The following is a 12336-nucleotide window of genomic DNA, read 5'->3' as shown; positions in this document are numbered from 1 at the left end:
GCCTGTTGGGGAAAAAGGAAAGAAAACCCAAAGAGAAAATGACTCTCCCCATCATTTGGTTTCACACTGCAAAGCCCTCATGCACATCTCTTCCCTGGCCTTCAATACTGGTCTCCAGGCTTCTGACCCAGCCTCAGCTGTTTGCTTCCTTGCCTCCCGCCCCCTAGAATATATTTCAGTGGATTTTCAAGACCAGAAAATAGATGCTTTAAAATCCTACCCCGGAAACAGGATCGATTATGCTGAGAAGGGCATTTGAAAGAGAGGAGCCGGTAGCTCAGAAATAAAGGCTATTAGAAGTAGGAAAAATACAAAAATAACTAGAGAGTACAGGGAAGTAACAGGATTGGAGTCAAGGGTGTTCTGAATGAAGGAGACCCCACAGAGACCCTGAGCCTTGATTTTAAGCTCTGAGAGACAAGCCGTGCCCTTGGCGGGAGGTGGGAGGAGCTGGGTTGTGGCTGTGCCCACCCCACATCTGTTCATGCTCTGAAAGCCTATGGCTCAGGCTCACCCCCTCAAAAATACCCTCCCAAGCGCCGCCTTCTCACACACACCCCCTCTGAGCTTCTCCCTCCTTGAGTGTTTGCATCACAACCATTTCCATGCAAGTGTGTCCATCACATATTCTGCTCTAATGATTCATGGTTGTCTATGGCTTGTTTTCCCAACTTTGGAGGCTGAGAGGCCTTTTGCATTCACCCTGGAGCCTAGCATCATGTTGGACCGATAACGCTGCATCAGTGGAGTGGCCAGGATGACCTGTGTGTTTATTTCTCCCCGTTTACTTACATACTTACCATCTCAGTCCATGAGGTGGGCACTCACTTTTTGACTTAAAAAATACAATCTCAGGCTTCCCTCGTAGCGCAGTGGTTGAGAGTCTGCCTGCCAATGCAGCAGATACGGGTTCGTGCCCCGGTCCGGGAGGATCCCACGTGCCACGGGGCGGCTGGGCCCGTGAGCCATGGCCGCTGAGCCAGCGCATCCGGAGCCTGCGCGTCCAGAGCCTGTGCTCCGCGACGGGAAAGGCCACAACAGTGAGAGGCCCACATACCGCAAAAAAAAAAAAAAAAATGCCACCGGGAGGATCCCACGTGCCACGGGGCGGCTGGGCCCGTGAGCCATGGCCGCTGAGCCAGCGCATCCGGAGCCTGCGCGTCCAGAGCCTGTGCTCCGCGACGGGAAAGGCCACAACAGTGAGAGGCCCACATACCGCAAAAAAAAAAAAAAATGCCATTTCTGCTGTTTGGTGGGTTTTTCTCTCTCCACCCGCATGCTACCTGGCGGTTTAGTCATGCCTGCTGGGCACACAGAGTGGACAATGGGGAAGATCGCATAGTTGGACACCGTGGACCCAGAGGCCGTGAATAAACATCTCCTTGAGCAACAAAATACAAAGTAACTATAAGGGACTAAAAATAAATGTGTGCATGCTGCAGTTGGGGCAAATTCTGGACAACAAAATACAAAAAGACCAAAAAAAAACACAACTTCTGAAGAGCTGGGAGCAAAAGCAGGGTGTTGGGAGCAAAAGCAGGGTACTGTGCATGCCCCTGCACACATCACCACCAAGGGGCTGGGCAAAACCCCCAAGCCACCCTTTTGGCCAAAACCCTGGACCCACCCCTACCCTCACCCCATATAAGGAACCAGCTCGCACTGCCCCCACCCCCGGTCAGGGAACAAGCATGGAAACCTGTTACTTGTTTTTGTTTCCTCCTGCAGCCCCAGGGGCCCCAAAAAAGCCTTGCCTGAATTTCTTAACTGGCCTCTTATCAATTTCTGTTAATTGAGGAAGGCCAAGAACCCTTGTCGGTATCAGGAAGAGCCTCTGTGCTTAGGGGCACGGGCACCAGGCACTTCTCAACACCCCATCAAAGCCCCTCCCAGTGGAGCATCTGTTCGCACCCACAGCGGTCCGGGATGTACTGATTTTCTTAAAGCTTACTATTGAATATGCACCTTGGATTTTTTCTCTTTTCCACTCATTTCAGTAGGGCACAGTGGGACGTCATCAGATACTTGGGGGAAAGCTAGCCTGAGTTTGTAAAAATCTAAGAGTCTAATTTGAGACACATCATCCCCTTCTTTTGTAAAGATCATGCTGGGGTTAACTTCAGCTTCGGAGACCGGCTGATGTGAATTGAGAATGCAGCTCTGGTGCTTGCTTGTTGTGAGGCTTTGGTCAAATTAGCACACTCTTATGACCTGGGCACTCTCAACTGTCAATGGAAATCACCACAGTACCTACCCAGCGGCATTCCTGTGATCACTGAGAAAAATGTATTCAAGTGTGACATTCTTAGAACTTTGCTTAGCCCACTCAAAGGTATCAACACCTGCTATTTTTAGGAATAGTTCATGAGGATCTAAGGTTTTCAAATAGAAGTCCTACATACATTGGTTTATTAACATATTTGAATTTAGAAAGTACAGGAACATACCAAACCCATGTTGACATTCTTGGGGGACTATGGTTTCTAGTCAAACTTTATAGTCTATCAACCTTTATGTATAATGTGTATGTTATTTCATGGAAGCCTCATCACCTGCCTTGTGATCTGCATAGTTTATCCAGTCTCTAGATGAGGAAGCTGGGACAGAGGGGGCTAAAGTACTGCTGTAACCAACGGAGTTTGGCTAGGAACTCTGTCTCCAGGATCCTTCACACTTTTATTAGTCAGAATTCTCCAGAGAAATAGAGCCAATAGGCTCCAATATATACCAATAGGATATATATACACATATATGTATATTACACCACATTTCATATCAATATATATCGTGTGAAGAGATTTATTATACAGAATTAGCTCCTGTGATTACAGAGGCTGAGAGGTCCCCAGATCTTCCATGTGTAAGCTGGAGACCAGGAGAGCTGGTGTAGCTCTGAGGCCAGAGGGCAGGTGATGTAAGGCCCCACCCAAGAACAGGAGAAGCCGGATGTCCCAGGTCAGCCGTCAGGCAGAGAGCAAACTTGCCATTCCTTTACCTTCTGTTCTGTTCAGGCCCTCAATGGATCAGACGAAGACCACCCACACTGGGGAGGACCATCTGCTCACTCAGTCCATAAATTCAAATGCTCATCGCATCCAGAAGCACCCTCCCAGACACACCCAGAATCACGCTAAGTCAATATCTGTGCCCCCATGACCCAGTCAAGTTGACCCATGGCATTCACCATCCCCCTGCTGTACCAGCAACACAATGAAATGCTCCTGGAAACTGCTTTATCCTGAAATGTCTTCACATGTGGTTCAAAAGCAATCTTCAGGACAACCAAATCCCATCATGATGGCCACATCAGTGGGCACCAAACACCATGAGCGTGAGAGAAAAAATCACACAGACTCAGGAAACTCAAGCCCAAACATCCTCCTCCTCCTTCCTCTGCAATTCCACTCTGAACCCAGGATGACCATGCTTGGATCCACGGGCCCCCGGCCTGTGGGAAATGATGTGGCTGGCCTCTCGTCACCCTGAGGCCCCCTCATGCTTTCACCTTGATCTTATTCAACAAAGCATAAGGAGCTGATTGCACAGCAGAACACAGTTGGATGGCAGGAAGAGTTCACTCACATGACGTAGATTAACTCCCATGAAGCATCACCCTTTAATTTGCCCCACTGTAAAATGTCATTGACTACATGGGCCTTTTTAACGTCTGAAATTTCTGACCTATTAGCAGCCTTCCCTTGACCACGGGGAGAATTGACTGTCCATCGCACCAACACACAGTCCCTGTTCCCATCTCATAAAATGCACACCCACCACTCAGGTTTCCCAATGTCGCCCGACTGTTCTGGGGTCTCCTTCTTCCACGACAGATACGTGAATTCTATACCATTTTAGTGAATATTAGTGGCTATATATCATCCAAATCTTTTATCCAAGTACATGACAGCACCATCTGGGCTTAACAGTTTTTCCCTTAATAAAATCCCCTGATAATATCAATGTACCTAGGTTTTCATTATAGCTATTTTTGGAGCTACATGTGGCTTGTGAGACTGAAGTGGACATTTTTGAAACTAACATTTTCTTTTCTTTTCTTTGCCAAAAGTATGTGTCTTTCAGTAGCGGAATATACTCCATGAGACAAGTTGAATCGGGGGCTCTTCGTGGTACAAACTCTAGAATATTCTCTGTCCTGAATTCACTTATTTTACTTCGAAGGATCCTCAAGCAGCATTGTGGTTTGGATTGTATAGGGTTAGTTATAAGCTGTTGAGAATTGTGCGGGTTTGCGGACATGCGTATACACAGGCCTTTTGGTAAGTGTTTTCCTTTTTCTTCCTCTGCATCTTTTTAAAGATTCCTAATGCTCCCTTTCCTCAAACTATTTCCACACACTGTTCAAGTGACCTTTTGTCCAAAATCCCAATGTCCTCTTCTGTGAGAGGCAGAAGGATAGACTCCACCTCAAATCCTGGCTTCCCCACCTTACACAATGCCCTCAATCCAGCTTCTATGCCCAGGTCACCCTGAGCCATGAAACTGCAGGTCTGCTTTCCAGCACAAGGCTCAAGTGAACCATGCAACCTGCTACACAGCAGACCCTCCACATAGGGTGATAAGCAGCCTGTCACCTGGTTATTATGACCTGCGTGTCTGGAAATTTCCACACTGGTTCTCAAGGCCAGACCTTTGCTCCACGGGCATTTATATGCAAAATGGACCCTTATCCCCATACACTCAGGGAGCACACATTATCCTGTGAGGGTGGGAAGGGTTGGAGCAGCTTCTCCAGGGCAGATGTACGTAGTTCGGGCTCACTTTCAGGACCGGTAGCCCCACACTGGGGTCACAAAAGACAGACAAATTGACAGTATAGTGTATCTACTGCTTAGGAAGTTACTTTCCAATGATGTAAAAGGACAGATGATACATAGATGTAAAATATGTGAAGAGTGTGGACCAGTGTTCATCCCCTTAGAAGTCCATGGATTCAAAGAACTCATGATGCTGGATGCATTAATTATGAAGGCCCTTGCATTTACTCTGTACTTTTAAATATTGCCTATGTAATGCACATTTCTATAAGGCTGATTTTGAATGACACTTTCAGAGTGGTTTTATTAAACAGCAAGCTGTATTTGAAGAAGAAGAAATTTGTAAAAAGAACACAAAACTATAAGTAAAATTGATTTCATCGCATTTGAAACGTGGTGCTGATTTTAAGATACAGTATACAACAAAAATTGTTGTAAGATGTGCACATCTATTTGAGACAAAGTTTATATGGTGATAAAATATTTTCTATGTGATGGGGGAAATGGAAATCCTGTCTCCCCACAAATGGACACATCACCCATGAACCTGGCCACCACCCAGAGAAGCTCAAGCTTCGGATGAGGAGCCACCACCTCCTCACCCTGACTGCTGAGGACCCACAGCCAACACCCAGCCTGGTGAAAGGGCTCACATTTTAACTGCTGTTGCATAACTAATCCACAGGCCTATATTCATACTTGGCTTGGTTCTAGAAAAGCCCCTGATAACTTAGAAAGTTCATTGGTACACCATCCACTCTCTGTTGCTCAGAGCAAGGTGTAGCTGAGTTTCCGTAACCAAAGAGCCCGCCCAAAGAGAGGACTTTTGACTCACAGGAGTCCAAATCCTCTGGCATCAACTCTGAGCAGTGTCAAGTTCCTCAAACAATACCCACATCACCTGGGCTCTGTCCTGGATTCTCGCTACAATCCCGTGTTCGAACCCCTGGTTCAGCACTAGACGGACAGGTCCACCTCATATGGGGGCTGAAAAAACAGATCCTTTGACACCTTCCGGGAGAGTCAAACACACCTGGGAAAGACTACCAGCTGCCCTGCTTCCCTTTTCATCCCCACTGCTCTCCAGCGGTTAACCTGTTCTCCAGGGATTAACACGCTTTCCTGTGGTGAACCCTATCTCTTGTGATTAACCCACTCTCCAGTGGTTAACCTGCTTCCCTGTGGTTAACCCGCTCTCCAGGGTTTAACCCACTCTCCAGGTGTTAACCAGCTCTCCAGCGGTTAACCCACTCTCCAGGTGTTAACCAGCTCTCCTGTGGTTAACCTGCTCTCCAGTGGTTAACCTGCCCTCCATCTAACTGTCTTTGCACTTGACTTTACATTCAGACATCGAATTTTCTGAGTTGCTCCAGATACACAATCTTCTCCTGCTGTTCTATGAAGAATATTCTTTCTGCAGAAAGAGCACCGTTTTCAGGCTCTGGCAAACTATAGAGTGACCCCAAGTCCAAAGAGTGACGACCAGCATCAAGTGAGAGCATCTCAAATGAGGGCCTCATGGTATGTGCACAGTTTTCCACATTCAAAACAGATTCCATCAGGGCACGGTATTCAGGAGATATATATGAACACAAGTGAAGGCATCATGCAAATGATGACTAATGTACATTACAAAGGCTTGAATGTGGACCACAACTGCATGATTAGGTAGGTATTCAGTGATTCAACAGGTATCCAATTACTTGTATGTGAGGATCCAGTGTGAGAGTCTTCTTATTCTTGGCATAGTTCACATGGCATACCTGTGTTGGGCTCTCCTTCTGGTCCTAGCACAATTGGAAATGGTTTCGATCACAGATGTTCTTTTGCTGGAGACCACAAGGCAGAGGGGGGGAAGACTACACCAAGCAACGTTAAGGGCACATCCACACAGGCTGGTTATTACGAGGGTCCAATAAGATTACCTGTCTCAGGGCCCCAAAAGCATTGCCCATGAACCATAGCAGGTACAGTGATGGTGACACATGACCATGGGTGACTGGCCAAGGAAATTGCAGATTATGTTGTGTTTGCTCTTTTTAAGGAAACATAAAAGTATCTAATAAATGTGGGACGAATTTCATCCAATGGGCTCATTTTTGTTCACGCTTTGACGGCTAAGTTAAAGGTAGGATTGATCTGGAGAATGCAATACACATGGAGCTCCCCTTTCCCTGACTGGGTGAGTCAGGTGTTACCACAGTTAAAGCAAAGCCAGGCAAGTCTCTGCTGGCATGGGAGTGACTGGTATATAAAAGAGCTTGTCGAGTTGAGTCACTAACAGTAGACGGGATGAGCACCCAGTGGTCACTCAGAAAACAACGCTGGACAAGCCAGAGGAGGAAATGGGGTCTCATCCCCCTCCTCGCTCTCTTCCTCCTCTGGTCACTAAACCTGGAACCTTTCCATGGGCAGAGCAAGCATTCAGTGCATTCCAGATAGGCAAAACTCCCAATTTCAAGGCCCCCAGTAGTTGCAGAAAAGAGAAGCTGATTGATGGATGATATCAGAAATGTAGGAAGATTATTAACTACCCCCACCCTGTCCATGTGGCTGCATTCACAGCTTGGAGAGTTTGAATTAGTATTTCCGTTTTCAATATTATTTAAGGCCAAACTATAAAAATAAAAGTAAGGGAAAAGAAGGAGGACACAAAAGAACACAGGGTCTTCTGAAATAATAAACAAGGTCCAAAGAATTACAGAGGGAGCTGGAAAAATCCCCAAATGCAAGCCAGTGAAAAGCAAAGATGGGCAGCACATACAATAACCAAGGAACCATTGATCAATACAATAGCATGCGGAATGCTACTCTGTTAACTGCCCTGTTTTGTCTCAGTAGTTTTTAGCACATTTTGTACAGAAGTAATTAAATTAAGAAAATGGTTCATGGTACCCCCTGGATTTAGCACCCGCCCTGACAAAAATGCCTTCCTTCCATTTGTAATCATTTAATATATGCGGTCTCCCATTTTTTTTTTTTTGAAGTGGTTGAACAATTACCCATCTCCCATTTACAATTACTCCCATAGTAATTACAGTAATTATTACTATTAGGTTCTACCACATGAAATGGCCGACATTTGGCCCTGTTTGACCATAAAAAATGACAATTTCCAATGGCTCAAATAAATACATATTTGGATGCCTTCTTTAATGAAGAAATAAACATGCTTATCAAAGATTATAAATCCCTTACAAATAATCTTCTGCAGAAATTAGCCACTTCTAAGCCAAAGTCGAGGACCAAGAACTTGAGCCACTTGTGAAGTTGTGGCAAAACCATTTCTCCAATGCAGTTAACAAAAGCCAGATTGGAAGTCAGTGGTTGTCAGAAAATGTGGGGAGTATAAAAATGAAGTCTTGAGGGCTCCTTCAAGATTGTGGACGAGTAAGACATGGAGATCACCTTCCTCCCCACAAATACATCAAAACGACATCTACATGTAGAACAACTCCTACAGGACACCTACTGAATGCAGGCAGAAGACCTCAGACTTCCCAAAAGGGTGCATGAGGAGAGGGGATTCAGAGCACCACCTAAATGAGCTCCAGAGACGAGCACAAGCCACATCTATCAGCACAGACCCCAGAGACAGGCATGAAAAGCTAAGGCTGCTGCTACAGCCAACAAGAAGCCTGTGTGCAAGCACAGGTCACTACCCACACCTCCCCTCCCAGAAGCCTGTGCAGCCCACCACTGCCAGGGTCCCATGATCCAGGGACAACTTCCCTGGGAGAACACATGGCACGCTTCAGGCTGTTGCAATGTCACACCAGCTTCTGCCACTTCAGGCTCTCCCTGCATTCCATACCCCTCCCTGCCCCCTGCCTGAGTGAGCCAGAGACCACTAATCAGCTGCTCCTTTAACCCTGTCCTGTCTGGGTGTGGAACAGATGCCCTCAGGTGACCTAAAGGCAGAGGAGGGCCAAATCCAAGCTGAACCCCAGCAGCTGTGTGAACAAAGAAGGGAAAGGGAAATTTCTCCCAGCAGTGTCAGGAGCAGTGGATTAAATCTCCACAGTCAACTTGATGTACTCTGCATCTGTGGAATACCTGAAGAGACAAAAAAAATTCCAAAATTGAGGTGGTGGACTTTGGGAACAATTGTAGACGTGGGGTTTGCTTTCTGCATCTAATTTGTTTCTGGTTTTATGTTTATCTTAGTTTAGTATTTAGAGCTTATTATCATTGGTAGATTTGTTTATTGATTTGGTTGCTCTCTTCCTTTTTTTATTTATATATATATATTTTTTTCCTTTTTCTCTTTTTGTAAGTGTGTATGTGTATGCTTCTTTGTGTGATTCTGTCTGTATAGGTTTGCTTTTGCCATTTGTCCTACGGTTCTGTTTTTTGTTTGTTTGTTTGTTTGTTTGTTTCTTAGTGTAGTTTTTAACACTTGTCATCACTGGAGGATTTATTTTTTGGTTTGGTTGCTCTCTTCTTTCTTTCTCTCTTCCTTATTTTTTATTACTTTTTATTTTTAATAATTATTTTCTATTTTAATAACTTTATTAACTTTAACTTTATTTAACTTTCTTTTCTTTCTTTTTCATTCTTTCTTTTTTCCTTTCTTTCTTTCTTTCTCTCTCTCTCTCTTTCTTTCTTTCTTTATTTATTTATTTCTTCCTTTCATTCTTTTTCTCCCTTTTCTTCTGAGCTGTGTGGCTGACAGGGTCTTATGGCTCTGACCGGGTGTCAGACCTGAGCCTCTGTGGTGGGAGAGCCGATTTCATGACATTCATCCACCAGAGACCTCCTGGCCCCATGTAATATCAAATAGCAAAAGCTCTCCCACAGATCTCCATCTCAATGTTAAGGCCCAGCTCCACTCAACGATCAGCAGGCTATAGTGCTGGACACCCTATACCAAACAACTGGCAAGACAGGAACATAAACCTACCCATTAGCAGAGAGGCTGCCTAAAATCATAAGTTCACAGACACCCCAAAACACACCACCCGACATGGTCATGCCCACCAGAAATACAACATCTGGCCTCATCCATCAGGGCACAGGCACCATTCCCCTCCACCAGGAAACCTACACAACCCACTGAACCAACCTTAGCCACTGGGAGCAGACACCAAAAACAATGGGAACTACGAACCTGCAGCCTGTGAAAAGGAGAACCCAAACACAGTAAGTTAAGCAAAATGAGAAGATAGGGAAACACACAGCAGATGAAAGAGCAAGGAAAAAACCCACAAGACCAAACAAATGAAGAAGAAATAGGCAATCTACCTGAAAAAGAATTCAGAATAATGATAGTAAAGATGATCCAGAATCTTGGAAATAGAATGGAGAAAATACAAGAAACATTTAACAAAGACCTAGAAGAACTAAAAAGCAAACAAACAATGATGAAGAACACAATAAATGAAATTAAAAATTCTTGACAAGGAAACAATAACAGAATAACTGAGGCAGAAGAACGGATAAGTGACCAGGAAGATAAAATAGGGGAAATAACTACTGCAGAGCAGCATAAAGGAAAAAAGAAAGAAAAGAATTGATGACAATATCAGAGACTTCTGAGACAACATTAAATACACCAACATTCTAATTATAAGGGTTCCAGAAGAAGAACAGAATAAAAAGGGACTGAGAAAATACTTGAAGAGATTATAGTTGAACACTTCCCTGATATGGGTAAGGAAATAGTCAGTCAAGTCCAGGACGTTCAGAGAGTCCCATACAGGATAAATCCAAGGAGAAATATGCCAAGACACATATTAATCAAACTATCAAAAATTAAATACAAAGAAAAAATATTAAAAGCAGCAAGGGAAAAACAAAAAATTACATACAAGAGAATACACATAAGGTTAACAGCTGATCTTTCAACAGAAACTCTGCAAGCCAGAAGGGTGTGGCAGGACATATTTAAAGTCATGAAAGGGAAAAACCTAAAACCAAGATTACTCTGCTCAGCAAGGATATCATTCAGATTCGATGGAGCAATTAAAACCTTTACAGATAAACAAAAGCTAAGAGAATTCAGCACCAACAAACTAGCTCTACAACAAATACTAAAGGAACTTTTCTAGGCAGGAAACACAAGAGAAGGAAAAGACAATAACAAACCCAAAACAATTAAGAAAATCGTGATAGGAATATACATATCAAAAACTACCTTAAATGTAAATGGATGAAATGCTCCAAGCAAAAGACATAGACTAGCTGAATGAATACAAAAACAAGACCTATACATAGGATGTCTACAAGAGACCCACTTCAGACCTAGGGAAACATACAGACTGAAAGTGAGGGGATGGAAAAAGATATTCCATGAAAATGGAAATCAAAAGAAAGCTGGAGTAGCAATTCTCATATCAGACAAAATAGACTTTGAAATAAAGACTATTACAAGAGACAAAGAAGGACACTACATAATGATCAAGAGATCAATCCAAGAAGAAGATATAACAATTGTAAATATTTATGCACCCTACATAGGCACACCTCAATACATAAGGCAAATGCTAACAGCCATAAGAGGGGAAATCGACAGTAACACAATCATAGTAGGGGACTGTAACACTGCCCTTTCACCAATGGACAGACCATCCAAAATTAAAATAAATAAGGAAACACAATCTTTAAATGATACATTAAACGAGATGGACTTAATTGATATTTATAGAACATTCCATCCCAGAAGAACAGAATATACTTTCTTCTCAAGTGCTCATGGAACATTCTCCAGGATGGATCATATCTTGGGTCACAAATCAAGCCTTTGTAAATTTAAGAAAATTGAAATTTTATTAAGTGTCTTTTCCAACCACAATGCTATGAGACTAGATAACAATTACAGGGAAAAATCTGTAAACAATACAAACATATGGAAGCCAAACAATACACTACTAAATAACCAAGAGATCACCGAAGAAATCAAACAGGAAGTCAAAAAATACCTAGAAACAAATGACAATGAAAAACGACAATGTAAAACCTATGGGATGCAGCAAAAGCAGTTCTAAGAGGGAAGTTTATAGCAATACAAACCTACCTCAAGAAACAAGAAACATCTCAAATAAACAACCTAACCTCACACCTAAAGCAATTACAGAAAGAAGAACAAAAAAACCCCCAAAATTAGCAGATGGAAGAAATCATAAAGATCAGATCAGAAATAAATGAAAAAAATGAAGGAAACAATGGCAAAAATCAATAAAACTAAAAGCTGGTTCTTTGAGAAGATAAACAAAATTGATAAACCATAAGCCAGACTCATCAAGAAAAAAAGGGAGAAGGCTCAAACCAGTAGAATTAGAAATGAATAAGAAGAAGGAACAACTCACACTGCAGAAATACAAAGGATCATGAGAGATTACTACAAACAGCTATATGCGAATAAAATGGACAACCTGGAAGAAATGGAAAAATTCTTAGAAAAGCACAACCTTCTGAGACTGAACCAAGAAGAGATAGAAAATATAAGCAGACCAATCACAAGCACTGAAATTGAAACTTTGATTAAAAATCTTCCAAAAGACAAAAGCCCAGGACCAGATGGCTTCACAGGTAAATTTTATCAAACATTTAGAGAAGAGCT

This window comes from Lipotes vexillifer, unplaced genomic scaffold, assembly GCF_000442215.2.
Source record: "Lipotes vexillifer unplaced genomic scaffold, Lipotes_vexillifer_v1.1 scaffold1063, whole genome shotgun sequence".
In the NCBI taxonomy this organism is placed as follows: Eukaryota; Metazoa; Chordata; class Mammalia; order Artiodactyla; family Lipotidae; genus Lipotes; species Lipotes vexillifer.
Note: the sequence above shows the minus strand (reverse complement) of the source record.